General features: G+C 38.8%; 2 long non-coding RNA genes across 3 annotated transcripts; both read right to left on the bottom strand.

The window, feature by feature from the left end:
• On the bottom strand, positions 1–7,455 carry LOC117300790. Of its 2 annotated transcripts, none has more exons than XR_004520219.1 (7): positions 6,249–7,455; positions 5,528–5,646; positions 4,982–5,187; positions 4,236–4,343; positions 2,986–3,626; positions 2,016–2,378; positions 1–140 (listed from the first exon to the last, which is right to left on the bottom strand). It is a non-coding gene; the product is annotated as an uncharacterized LOC117300790 (long non-coding RNA). The 2 variants fall into 2 exon arrangements; XR_004520221.1 differs by having other exon boundaries at positions 1–98.
• A 2,335-nt stretch (positions 7,456–9,790) lies between these two features.
• Positions 9,791–12,615, bottom strand: LOC117300795. Its single transcript, XR_004520222.1, has 3 exons — positions 12,579–12,615; positions 10,581–10,710; positions 9,791–9,912 (listed from the first exon to the last, which is right to left on the bottom strand). It is a non-coding gene; the product is annotated as an uncharacterized LOC117300795 (long non-coding RNA).
• Between the last annotated feature and the right edge of the window lie 516 nt (positions 12,616–13,131).

Below are 13,131 nucleotides of genomic sequence, written 5' to 3'. Positions count from 1 at the left end.
TCAGCGGCTGGTCTTGAATGGAGATCTCCTTGTTAAGTGGAAGAAGTCTTTGCAGATGCTTAGCCAGACTGCAACTTTTAGTTTTTACAAACATCACCCTCCATAAAAACAGTTTGGAAAAAGAAAACTTGCTTTCAGCTCTGGATTTGTAAAAAAAAGCGGAAAAAAAGTGGAAAAAAATAAAATAAAACCTTGTGCTGTAAAAAGCAACAATTGTTTCAAGGGACTCATACAGGAGCATTTGGATTGTTGCAATCCAAATATGCAACAGTAAAACCCCAAAATGTCAATTGCCTGAAATACAGTTCTCTTGGGGATTTGCATAGCTGCTAACATTTGAAAATGTCATCAGTAATAAAACATTGTGGAATTTCCAGGCGTTTGACATGCACACATTTTGTATGGAAGTTATTCTTAAAGGAAAGGTACACTATTGATAATTGTCAAAGAGCAATGTTTTCACTCAAGGTGTATCCCATCATAAGCATAAAATACCTAGCCTGTGAAAATTTTGGCTCAATCGGTTATCGAAGTTGCGAGAAAATGATGAAAGAAAAAACACCCTTGTTGGACGAATTTGTGTACTTTCAGTTTATTATTTTAGTGAGAAATTACCTCTTTCTCAAAACCTACGTTACTTCAGAGGGAATGTCTCATACTATCAACAGCTCTCCAATGCTAGTTACCAAGTCAGCTTTTGAGTTAGTATTTGTTTTGAGTATTTACTAAATGTGTACTTTCCCTTTAATGTTAGAGAGTGCTCCCCCAGGGAAGAGATTCTTAAAAAAATCAAAAATACTGATTTTTTTCTGTTGCGTTATAGTGAACACATGTAAACTTACTACCCTGAACTATTTTTTGGATAAAAACAAAATTAAATTTTGTTCGCCTATGAGTATTTTCTTTAATAGACTGATCGTTTTTTCTTTAAAAGTCGCCATTTTGTAGGTCAAACCGTATGCACGTCCAAACGCATACATCAATGAAGCACGCAGCATTCCTGCAGCATTTCTACGGCACATGCACGCGGGCACCCACGCCATCTTGTAGGGCAGATGTTTGAACGGTAACGTCATAAGGCCACATGTAATAATGAAAACAATTTTTCACAAAAAGAATTAATAAATAAATACAAAATTTTAGAAAGTAAGATTTTTTTTCTGATTTTGGACCTGTTGGACAATCTTGGTAATGTTTTTTTATTGACAAACATCTATACTAGTTCGTGATTTGAGGTGAGATTGGGAAACAAAAAAATTCTTTTTCAAAAAAAAATGTTCGGCGGCACATTTTGGAAAAAAATATGCAGGGAGAGTGATGTGTTTATGAGTACAAGGTTATTATTTGGCATAGGATATAACAGGAACGAGGTTGAGAATAGGCCCCACAGGCAGCACGTCTTCATCCCCGGAAATTCGAGTTGCGTTTCCCACTCGCCTTGAATGCCAGACATGTGTATTGCTTGTATTAATACTGAATAAATTATTGCGCAGAAAGCCTTGTCAAACCATTTTACAAACTTCAAACAGTCTCTCTTCGGGATTTTACGACCCTTACCCATAATTTATTGTGACAAGGATACCTATTCTATACCTTTGAAATGCATGTTCTCCTATGGAATAGTGCTGATATAAACTTAGTTCTTTGATCAGTGAGCTTTCAGATGACTTGCTTTTACCTTTAGTTTTTTGTATATTGAATCAATTAACAATAAACAAAGATAAAACTTTAAAAGCAGCAGCATAATGTTTTTTAAATGAGCTGTACTGAAAATAAAACTAATCAAGCAAACGACATGTTCAATTTAAATGAACAACAGTCAGTAACTTGTCTTGATATTTTGGTTATACATGAAGCTCACTGAGGTACCTTCCAAAATCTTTCAAACCCAAAATCGTTCAAACCAAACACTGATATAAATGTATGTTTAAACCAGGGCAGCTGAATAGGCATTCTGCACATATAGCTTTAGTCCGAACAGGTTTTAATATTTAGTTTACTGTTTGGAAACTCACCTTTTCTGGAGAGTGCAGCTCCTACATCTTCTTCATCAAAGCGAGCGCCATGCAAAGTAGCTCGAGCCTGCCAAGTGTTTCTATCCAGATGTTTTGATCCAGCATGCAGGAGCTTAGTCCCTCAGCGCTGGCGAAGCCGGTGTCTCGTCTCAGGGTGTCTATGAATGAAAGACATCTTCTCCAACAAGAAAAGGATGGTTGGGCAAGAAACAACCTCAGAGTGGAGGACACAGTGCCCAGCAAGCTTGAGGCGGTGTTAGTAGATCTTTACTGTAGCCTTGGGCCAGGCAGCATATGGGTTGCAGTTTCTCGAATGGTCCTGCTAGGTGGACGAGTAGATGTATTTGGAGATTCTGGGCCTTTCTGCAAAAAGAAAACCCCCAAATCAAACCATTATTTACAGGCATAATACATTGAAAAGCAACAAATTAGCTGGAGGAACTCATGCACAATTTTTTTTTTTTTTTTAAACAAGCAAATGCAATTGGGTGGGGGTGGTCAGATGCCCAGTGGCAAGAGTGGTGATATGAACTTTATTTATTTATCAGTGAGCTTTCAGATAACTTGCTTTTACCTACCAGTTGTTTAAAACTTAAATCAACAATAATGAAAAAAACACACATTACAACCAGCAACATAATAGTTTATCAAGGACTAATCTAGCAAATGGTAGCACAATTTAAATTACCAATAGTTAAAAATTTGTCTTCATATTCTGGTTTGACACGAAGCCCACTGAGGCACCTTCAAACCTCAAAGGAAAAAACACAACTCAGCAAACAGAAAACCCCCACAACTGAGCCTTTCAACTCTAAAATGATCATTGCCAAAGATTTGAACATCTTTAAAAGAAAATTATACTCATGTTTACTTCTGGTTCACCCAACACAGCAACACAATTCTGAAAATGACTAATAGCTCTTTTTAGGACCAGAAATAAATATTAAAAGTATTCTTTTAGGGAATTCACCTTTAACTGGAGAGTGCAGCTACTCAATTGAAGGCTGGTCTTGGACATCTACTTGGTGATGGGTAGATGACCGTCAACTGAAGGCTGGTCTTGGACATCTACTTGGTGATGGGTAGATGACCGTCAACTGAAGGCTGGTCTTGGACATCTACTTGGTGATGGGTAGATGACCGTCAACTGAAGGCTGGTCTTGGACATCTACTTGGTGATGGGTAGATGACCGTCAACTGAAGGCTGGTCTTGGACATCTACTTGGTGATGGGTAGATGACCGTCAATTGAAGGCTGGTCTTGGACATCTACTTGGTGATGGGTAGATGACCGTCAACTGAAGGCTGGTCTTGGACATCTACTTGGTGATGGGTAGATGACCGTCAATTGAAGGCTGGTCTTGGACATCTACTTGGTGATGGGTAGATGACCGTCAACTGAAGGCTGGTCTTGGACATCTACTTGGTGATGGGTAGATGACCGTCAATTGAAGGCTGGTCTTGGACATCTACTTGGTGATGGGTAGATGACCGTCAACTGAAGGCTGGTCTTGGACATCTACTTGGTGATGGGTAGATGACCGTCAATTGAAGGCTGGTCTTGGACATCTACTTGGTGATGGGTAGATGTCTGTGGAGATACCGAGTCTTTCTGCAACACAAACACAATTGATCAGAAACCTGTGGTACACCATCAAAATATGTTTCTCAGAAAGCATTGATATTAGCGTGTAATGCATTTTGTGGATAACAACAAATCAAACAAATTTAATCAAAAACATAAACAAGTACTTGGTAACGAGCAAAGGAGAGCTCTTGATAGTATAAAACATTATAAGAAACGTCTCCCTCTGAAGTAACGTAGCTTTCGAGAAAGAGGTTATTTTTCACTTAAATATTTAAAGACTCCAGGCCAGAAGCCTTTTTTAGACATCTGAAAGTACACAAATTTGTACGACAATGGTTTTTTTTCTTTCATTCTTCTCTTGCAACTTTGATGACCATGTGAGCCCAAATTTTCACAAATTTGTTATTTTATGCATATGTTGGGATTCACCAAGTGGAAATAATCTGATGATTACCAAAGGTGTCCAGTGCCTTTAACTCGTTGTAAAAACTTTACTTGAAGCTAATTAACATTTTTTCCGTAAATTTCTCACAAATTATTGAGAAGAAAATAACATTGAAAACAGAAACCAATGGCTGAAGCTGTTAAACTAATTAGCCACTGCTTAGCAAATTTGATTAGATTTCAACTCACCATGATCCCATCTCAGTCATCTGCACACTCTTCCCGTCTCAACCATCATCATTCATTATAGTTGGGACATCTTGACTGTGAGTGGACTACCAAGATTACCCCTTCTAGCTGGAAGTGACAAGAAGCAAAGATTTTTTGAAAACCTGTCAATGGGTCTACCAAGAGAATAGATATTATAAAAGCAACAATAGAGGTGAGAAAGTCTGACAATACAATGTTGATAAATCTCTTTTAAAGGCACTGGACACTAGTGGTAAATACTCAAATAATTGTTAGCATAAAAACTTTCTTGGTAACGAGTAATGGAGAGCTGTTGATAGTATCAAAAATTATTTGAAACAGCTCCCTCTCTGAAGTAACGTAGTTTTGACAAAGAGGTAAATAATCACTCAAATATTTGAATCTGTCAAAAGGCCCTTTTTTTTAGGCATCTGAAAGCCCACATCTGAAAGCCCACAAACAAATTATTCTCTTGCAAATTCGAAGACCAATTTAGCCTAAATTTTCACAGGTTTGTTATTTTATGCATATGTTGGGACACACCAAGTGAGAATACTGGTCTTTGACAATTACCACAGGTGTCCAGTGCCTTGAAGTAATGGTGGTTCTGAGAGGAACCGGAGGGCTCAAACTGTGTACTCTGTCCGTCGTCAGAAGACTCAAACAATCTGGAACAATCACCAACTTTCTCATTGGATATTACCCCATTACTTCTCTCACTGACTTTATTCAAGAAATTGTCTTACCTCTGGGGACTGCTCCTTTAAATTATGTCTCAGCCAAACAAAAGGTTCATCGAGAATATCTGCACTCCTCAATGAAGAAGTCAAAATTCCTGTCCAATGCATCTGGTGACCATATCCAATCGAGTAGGAGGACATCTCATCTGTGTAGATGGTTCGTCTACTTCACCTTGCCAGAACAAGACGTGGTGGATATCCTGGGTTACCATCTGAAAGAGAAAAATATTACAGAGCAAGAGTTGATAAAGGAACACTGAACTGTTTGATGGATGCCACACTTGCATCTGTCTGAAGGCATGCCAATCTTCTGCAGAAGAAAAGACTTCTCCCAGACCCAAAACAAATCCTGGTTTTTGACTTTTACGCCCGGTTAATACTTCCTGCCAATGTGAAGCGAATTTTGGTGACACAGTAATCGGTATGAACTCCCTTTCTAATTGTGTTGCAATGAATGTTGCATCGCACGGAGCATTCACAGGAAGTATGAATGGAGCTTTAAAAGTGGATAGTACTTGTTTGGTTATTGAAAATAGTTTCATTAATTCAAACCTTCATATTACGTCTCCGTCATGGGATGGTAGGATCAGGGGAGGGGGAACATCTTTTGCCGAGACGACAGCTCCAGCATTGACATTCACCACACCATGACTACATTGAGGGATGACAGCCTGCAAGGTAACTAACAAAACAATTACTGTTAAAGGTGATCAATGAAGTTAAGTTAGCCTTTTACCTCATCACATACTTGGTATATTTTATAAATAGAACTGGGCAAGCTAATGTTGGTCTCGAGATTAAGAAATCAGTAACTGCTTTTATTGCTTTGCTTACTGTGTAGTTTGGTCATCATTATCCTCTTCCAGAGCTAAACCAAATTTCTGTGCTAGCTGAATATAGCATTAAAAGAGTCAGGCATGATTTCCTTTTTTTCCCAAACTGTTAAATGTAGATTAATGCAGGTAAAACATTTTTGATCTGCCCAACTTGCCTCCACATAGCTCTACATTTGTTAAAAACCTATGTACATTTTGACACACCTAAGTGACTGTCATGTAATATTCTCATGAGAATTTGAATTTTCAACCCTAGGGGTTTGATAAGTCTGTAGGGCTATACCTAAGAAGCAGGTTTGACCAGCCCTACAAGCACCCTTGATGAGACACAATGATACAAAACAAACACCTGTTGAGTATTGATACCATGAGAATAGAAGAGTGACAGCAACAATCCCATTATTCACTCACTGACTTAACTCAGTCGACTACATTACCTATCAAGACTGCTCCTCCAAATTATGTCTCAGCCAAACCAGAGGTTCAAGTGGAAGGCGGCCACGGTGTATGGCAAGAGAAGTCAAGATCCCTGTCCGATGCATCTGGTGATCATTTCCATCCTAGTAGGAAGACATCTCAACTGTATGGATGGTTCGTCTTCTTCACCTTGCCAGAACAAGACGTGGTGAACATCCTGGGCAGCCATCTGAAAGAGAACAATTACTAAAGAGCAGGAGTTGATAAAGGTACACTGAACTGTTTGATGGATACCACACTTGCATCTGTCTGATATGCTGATCTTCTGCAGAAGGAAATATTTCTCCCCCAGCAAAGAACATTCCTGTATTTTGACTTTGAGTAGTTAGCACTCTTTTAGGCGATTGAAAGAATACATTAAATCAACCCTTGCAAAAAAAAGGTTAATGGACTGATGTTTCAACCCTAGCAGAGTCTTTCTGGAAGCAAATGCCATTGGTCCTTTTGGTGGCTAAGTTGTTTGTAAAAGCTAATTCTATTTTCTCATTTGATTCAAACATTCATATTACTTCTGTCATGGGATGGTAGGATCAGTGGAAGGAACAGCTCCAGCGTTGCATTCACCACACCATGACTACACTGAGGGATGACAACCTGCAAGGTAACTAACAAAACAATGTCTTTAAAAAATGATTAATGCAATTAAATCAGCCTTTAACCTCATCATATACTCGGTACATTTTATAAGTAGCACTGGGCAAGATCGTTGGTCTAATGGTTAAGAAATCTGTGACTACTTTTATGGCTTTGCTTACTGTGTAGTTTGGTCATCATTATCCTCTTTCCGAGTTTAAGCAAATATAGCTTATAAGTAAAGAATCAAATGTAGATTATCGCAGGTACAACATTTTTGACTACCCGAATTGCCTCCAGTTTTTTAGCTATACATTTTAAAGTCCTACATAAAGTTTTGACAAACCCGAGTGACTCTTACGTAGTATTCACATTCGAAATTCAATCTTCAAATAAGAGGTAACTTAATGGTTTGATAAGTCTGCCTGGCTACCTAAAAAGCAGGTTTGACTAGCCCTCAGCACCCTTCATGAGACCATTATGATAAAAAACAAACTCCTGCAACAATCCCATTCACTGACTTAACTCAGTAGACTGCCTTACCTGTCAAGACTGTTCCTCCAAATTATGGGTGTTCGCTTAGCTTCCCTGGGTCGACCCTGGTGTGTGGCAGGTTTTTTTTCCAGGACGAACATGGGTAACTACCTGCACACGTTCGTCCTGGAAAAAAAAAAAAACGCCACACACCGGGGTCAACCCGGGGAAGTTAAACGAACGCACCCTATGTCTGAGCCAAACCAAAGTTTCAGGTGGAAGGAAGTCTGGAGAAGTCTAGATCCATGTTTAATGCATTTGGTGATCATTTCCATCCTAGTAGGACAGCTCAACTGTATGGATGGTTCGTCTACTTTACCTTGCCAGAATAAGACAGGGATATCCTGGGCTGCCATCTGAAAGAGAAAAAATACTAAAGAGCAAGAGTTGATCAACTTGCATGTCTGAAGGCTTGTCTATCTTCTGCAGAAGGAAAGATTTCTTCCAGACCAAAATAAAAGTCCTGTTTTTTAAAATACTTTTAAGCCCAGTTCATACTTTCCGCAAATGTGAAGCGAAGTTCAGAATGCACTCCCTTGCCCTTCGAGACGCAATAAAATTTGCATCACATGAAGCATTCACAGGAAGTATGAACCAAGCTTAAGTGGATGGTACTTGTTTGGTTATTGAAAATAGTTTAATTAATTCAAACCTTTATACACTTCTGTCATGGGATGGTAGGATCAGGGGAGGGGTACATCTTTTGCTGAGACGACAGCTCCAGCGTTGCATTCACCACACCATGACTACACTGAGGGATGACAGCCTGCAAGGTAACTAACAAACAATGTCTTTTAAAGTTGGTTAATTAAATTAAATCAGCTTTTTACCTCATCATATACTTGGCATATTTTATAAATAAATGTAGCACTAGGCAAGCTTGTTGGTCTAGTGATTAAGGAATCTGTACCGACAGCCTGGAAGGTAACTAAACAACACAATGTATTTTAAAGATTACTAAAAAAAATAAAATCAAATTTTAACCTCATAACAAACTTGGTAATATGTTACAAACAAATAACAGTGCATGGGGCAAACTTGTTGGTTAAAGTGGTTATGAAATCTGTACCGAGTTGTGTATTGCTTTGCTTCCAGAATAAGTTGGTCATCATTATCCTCCTGAAGGGTGAAAGCCACATTTCTGTGCTACAGAAGAATGCCTAGAAACAGATGTATATTTTATTACACACACACACACTGAAATTCCTTTTATGAGATATGCTTATGAAACAGGTCAGACCTTTTGTTTGTTGTTTAAACTGTTAAATGTAGACCACTGAGGGTACAACATTTTGGACTCCCAGACTTGCCTCCAGTTATTTAGCTATACATTTTTTTAAAGTCCTACATAAATTTTGACAAACCTGAGCAACTCTTGTGTAATATTCTCAAGCGAAATTAAATCTTCAAATAAAGAGGTAACTTAATGGTTTGATAAGTCTGTAGGGCTATACCTATGAAGCAGGTTTGACTAGCCCGAAGCACCTTTGATGAGACCCTATGATAAAAACAAAACCTGTTGAGTATTGATACCATGAGAATAGAGAGTAACAGCAACAATCCCATTATTCACTCACTGACTTAATTTAGTACACTGCCTTACCTGTCAAAAATCTCCAAATTATGTCTCAGCCAAACCAAAGTTTCAAGTGGAAGTCGGTCATCATGAATGTCAGGCGGAGAAGTCTAGATCCCTGTCCAATGCATCTGGTGATCATTTCCATCCTAGTAGGAGGACATCTCATCTGTATGGATGGTTCATCTACGTCACCTTGCCAGAACAACATGTGGATATCCTGGGCTGCCATCTGAAAGAGAAAAATTACTATAGAGCAAGAGTTGATAAAGTTACACTGAACTGTTGGATGGATGCCACACTTGCATGCCTATCTTCTGCAGAAGCAAATATTTCTCCCCCAGCTAAGAACAATCCTGTATTTTGACTTTAACTGGATGGTACTATTTTAACTGGATGGATGGTTCGTCTACTTTATTTTAACTGTCTGGATGGTTTGTCTACTTCACCTAGCCAGAACAACACGTGGATATCCTGGGCTGCCATCTGAAAAAGAAAAAATACTATAGAGCTAGATTTGATCAAAGTACACTGAACTGTTGGATGGATGCCATACTTGCATCTGTCTGAAGGCATGTCTATCTTCTGCAGAATAAAAGATTTCTTCCAGACCAAAATAAAAGTCCTGTTTTTTTTTTTACTTTTAAGCCCAGTTCATACTTCCTGCAAATGTGAAGCGAAGTTCAGAATGCACTCCCTTGCCCTTCGAGACGTAATAAAATTTGCATCACATGAAGCATTCACAGGAAGTATGAACCAAGCTTAAGTGGATGGTACTTGTTTGGTTAAGAAAACAGTTTCATTAATTTAAACCTTCATATTACTTCTCTGTCATGGGATGGTAGGATCAGGGGAGGGGTACATCTTTTGCTGAGACGACAGCTCCAGCGTTGCATTCACCACACCATGACTACACTGAGGGATGACAGCCTGCAAGGTAACTAACAAAACAATGCCTTTTAAAGATTACTGAAAATAAACAAGTCCTAACCTCATAATGTTCTTGGTATAAAGTTACAAACAAATAACACTGCATGGGGCAAACTTGTTGGTAAATTGGTTATGAAATCTGTACAGAGTTGTATTGCTTTGCTTACTGTGTAATTTTGTCATCATTATCCCCTTGCAGGGTAAAAGCCAAATTTTTGTGCTACATTAGCTGAAATATAGGTGAAGAATGCATACATGATACATATAATATAACACACGCTGAAATTCCTTGTATGATATATGGTTACGAAAAGAACAGACTTTTTGTGTTTTGTTTATACTTTTAAATATAGACCATTGAAGTTACAACATTTTGGATTCCCCGACTTGCCTCAAGTTATTTAGATATATTTTTTAAAAACCTTCATAAATTTTGACACACCAGAGTGACTCTTGTGTAATATTCTCATGCAAAACTAAATCTTCAAATAAGAGGTAACTTAGTGGTTTGATAAGTATGTAGGGCTACCTAAGAAGCAGGTTTGACCAGCCCCAAACACCCTTGATGAGACACAATGATACAAAACAAACACCTGTTGAGTATTGATACCTATGAATAGAGAGTAACAGCAACAATCCCATTTTTCACTCACTGACTTAATTCATTAGACTGCCTTACCTGTCAAGACTGTTCCTCCAAATTATGTCTCAGCCAAACCAAAGGTTCAAGTGGAAGTCAGTCATTGTGAATATGTGGAGAAGTCTAGATCCATGTTCATTGCATCTGCTGATCATTTCCATCGACTCAACTGTATGGATGGTAAGCAAAAATACTAAAGAGAAAGAGTTGATAAAGGTACACTGAACTGTTCGATGGATGCCACACTTGTATCTGTCTGAAGGAAGGCATGTCTATGCTCCAGATTTGGAGCACGACGGCTCAAAGTGTTCGCTGCACAGCGCTGAAAAAGACGTCGGACCGGACCCCTTTGTTCTTGTGAGTCTGACTTTCTTTACCAACAACCGCCTATGCTTGGGATCTGCAAGAAACAGATGCAAACTGACCCCATCTTTAGTTGTTTTGCTGCATCCAGCAGCAATAGTAATACACCTGGTCGGCATTGCCAAAAAAATGCAAGAAAGAACTTTTTCTGAAACGTACAAACTCACGACTTGGATTACATGTACTTGCAAATGTGTTTACTCAACGCATTGAAGGCAAATTCGAAGGGGATCGATGTTCAATCGAGGCAGAGTCTGCCTCGATTGACGTCACAGAAGGGGATAGGCGGAGTCACCCCCAAACAACTTTATCTATTTTTAAATGCATAAATCATGACAAACAATTACTAAAAAAATGGTTTTATTGTTCATATAAACATACACTCTTCTATTTCGGATAACTTTCCGTATGGCGCCACCACCTTTTCACTCATTTTTACAAAAAGGGATATATCAATCAGGTAAATTAGATAAGCCCACCTAATGGCTCCGCTTTTAACATCGGTCTCATCACTGTCACCATTACTTACAGCCCACCTTCGATACATGTCTTAAACGCTAAGTTTTCAAAGGTTGCAAAATGCGTGGTAGTTTGATTGCAAATTTCTCCCATTTTAAAAAGTCCTATACTACTCCAACATACCTCATTTTATTCCTTACATTTGTGGAATTACTATGACACATAACAGGGCCTACTAAATGATGACTTTGTCCAGATGTGATGATTTGAAAATTGGTCAAAAAAATCGTGTACAAAAATTACATTTAACGTGACATGTTCATGGGCGCCGCCATGTTTTAATGATGCTCCTCTTGTTGGACGTGAGAAGTCAGGGCACCAGGCAAATCTTGCAAGTCGTGAATATCCAAGAGGTAATGTCACGTGACGCGGTATGGCTACGCTGATTTATCAATTTGTGTGGTGTACAAAGTAAATATGAATATGTATGAGGTGACGTTGCGCGGTGGTAGTTTCCAGATACAGCGCATCGCTACGTCACCTCATACATATTCAGTTTTTACTGTACATGAACAAAAGCCTAGCGATCATGACTTAGCGTTTAAGACATGTATCAAAGGTGGGCTGTAAAATGGTGACAGTGATGAGACCGATGAAAAAGCGGAGCCATTAACAGCTCAACAAGGTGGGCTAATTAGATACTATATTATTTCATTTCGAATGAAAAAGTGGTGGCGCCATACAGAAACTTTTCCTCTATTTCCAGTAGACTTTATTATTAAAAACAATCTCAATAAATTTCATTTTCAACCCTTATTTTTTAAATATTTATTTGTATTAATATTCAGTCAGTATTTCAAAGTGCCTGCTCTTGACTACGATGGTATAGATTCTCTTAATCAGTTTTGAATTTAATGAAACAAAAGGATTGAAAGAGTGTTCTATATAATAATAGGACCAACAAATAACATTTTTGTTCCATGTGCTTTTCATGCTTGTCTGCATTGAAACACATGTGTACGTACGGCGGGTAAAATCGCCATGTTTAAAAAAAAATTCCGCTGTTGACCAAATATTAACTCATAATTTGTGGAACTCTGAGAAGCTATGCAAGAGTATAAGTTACATTTTTCAAACAAAAAACACTTGAAGATTTATTATGTTGCCTTAAATGAAGGAAAAAAATTGAAAAATTAATAAATAAGGGACATTTACCTCGACCACTTTTCTTCACACGTTTGCCTCGTTGAAAATCACGTCAGGAAAGGCAGAAACGTGCGTGCGCAGGTTTAAAGGGCTTACTGGTGCGGCTAGGGCTGTTGCTAAGTGTGTTTCTAAACGAGGTCCTATACTTCAACGCATTGTCACGTTGAAATCTAGCCGTAGCCACTGTTTCTGTGCGGACACAGCCTGAACATCTGACGTCAAATTTCCAGGCACGTGTGTGTTGGTAGACTGCTCCCCTGTCTTTATCCGCAAGGACCTTTACGTATGACGTCGGGTGTTCAGAGTAGTGCAAGTGACCAAAATACGTCACTTCGGGCAGACCAATCATAACGCATCAAGTTTATCCACTGATCATTGGGCCATAGTTCTGCATGCGCGTATATCTATCTATACCCGCCCCCCCCCCGCCCAACACAAAACCCGACCACTAAAGTAACATAGCGCCCTCATTGTTCAACACGGTTGAACGCGAATATCATGAAGTCGGGAGTCTGGACGAAAGACTAACAACCAACTACTAAGCGCATAAGGAATGCCACAC

This window comes from Asterias rubens, chromosome 1 (genome assembly GCF_902459465.1).
Source record: "Asterias rubens chromosome 1, eAstRub1.3, whole genome shotgun sequence".
NCBI classification, from domain to species: domain Eukaryota; kingdom Metazoa; phylum Echinodermata; class Asteroidea; order Forcipulatida; family Asteriidae; genus Asterias; species Asterias rubens.
This window is presented reverse-complemented; position numbering and strand designations above follow the sequence as displayed.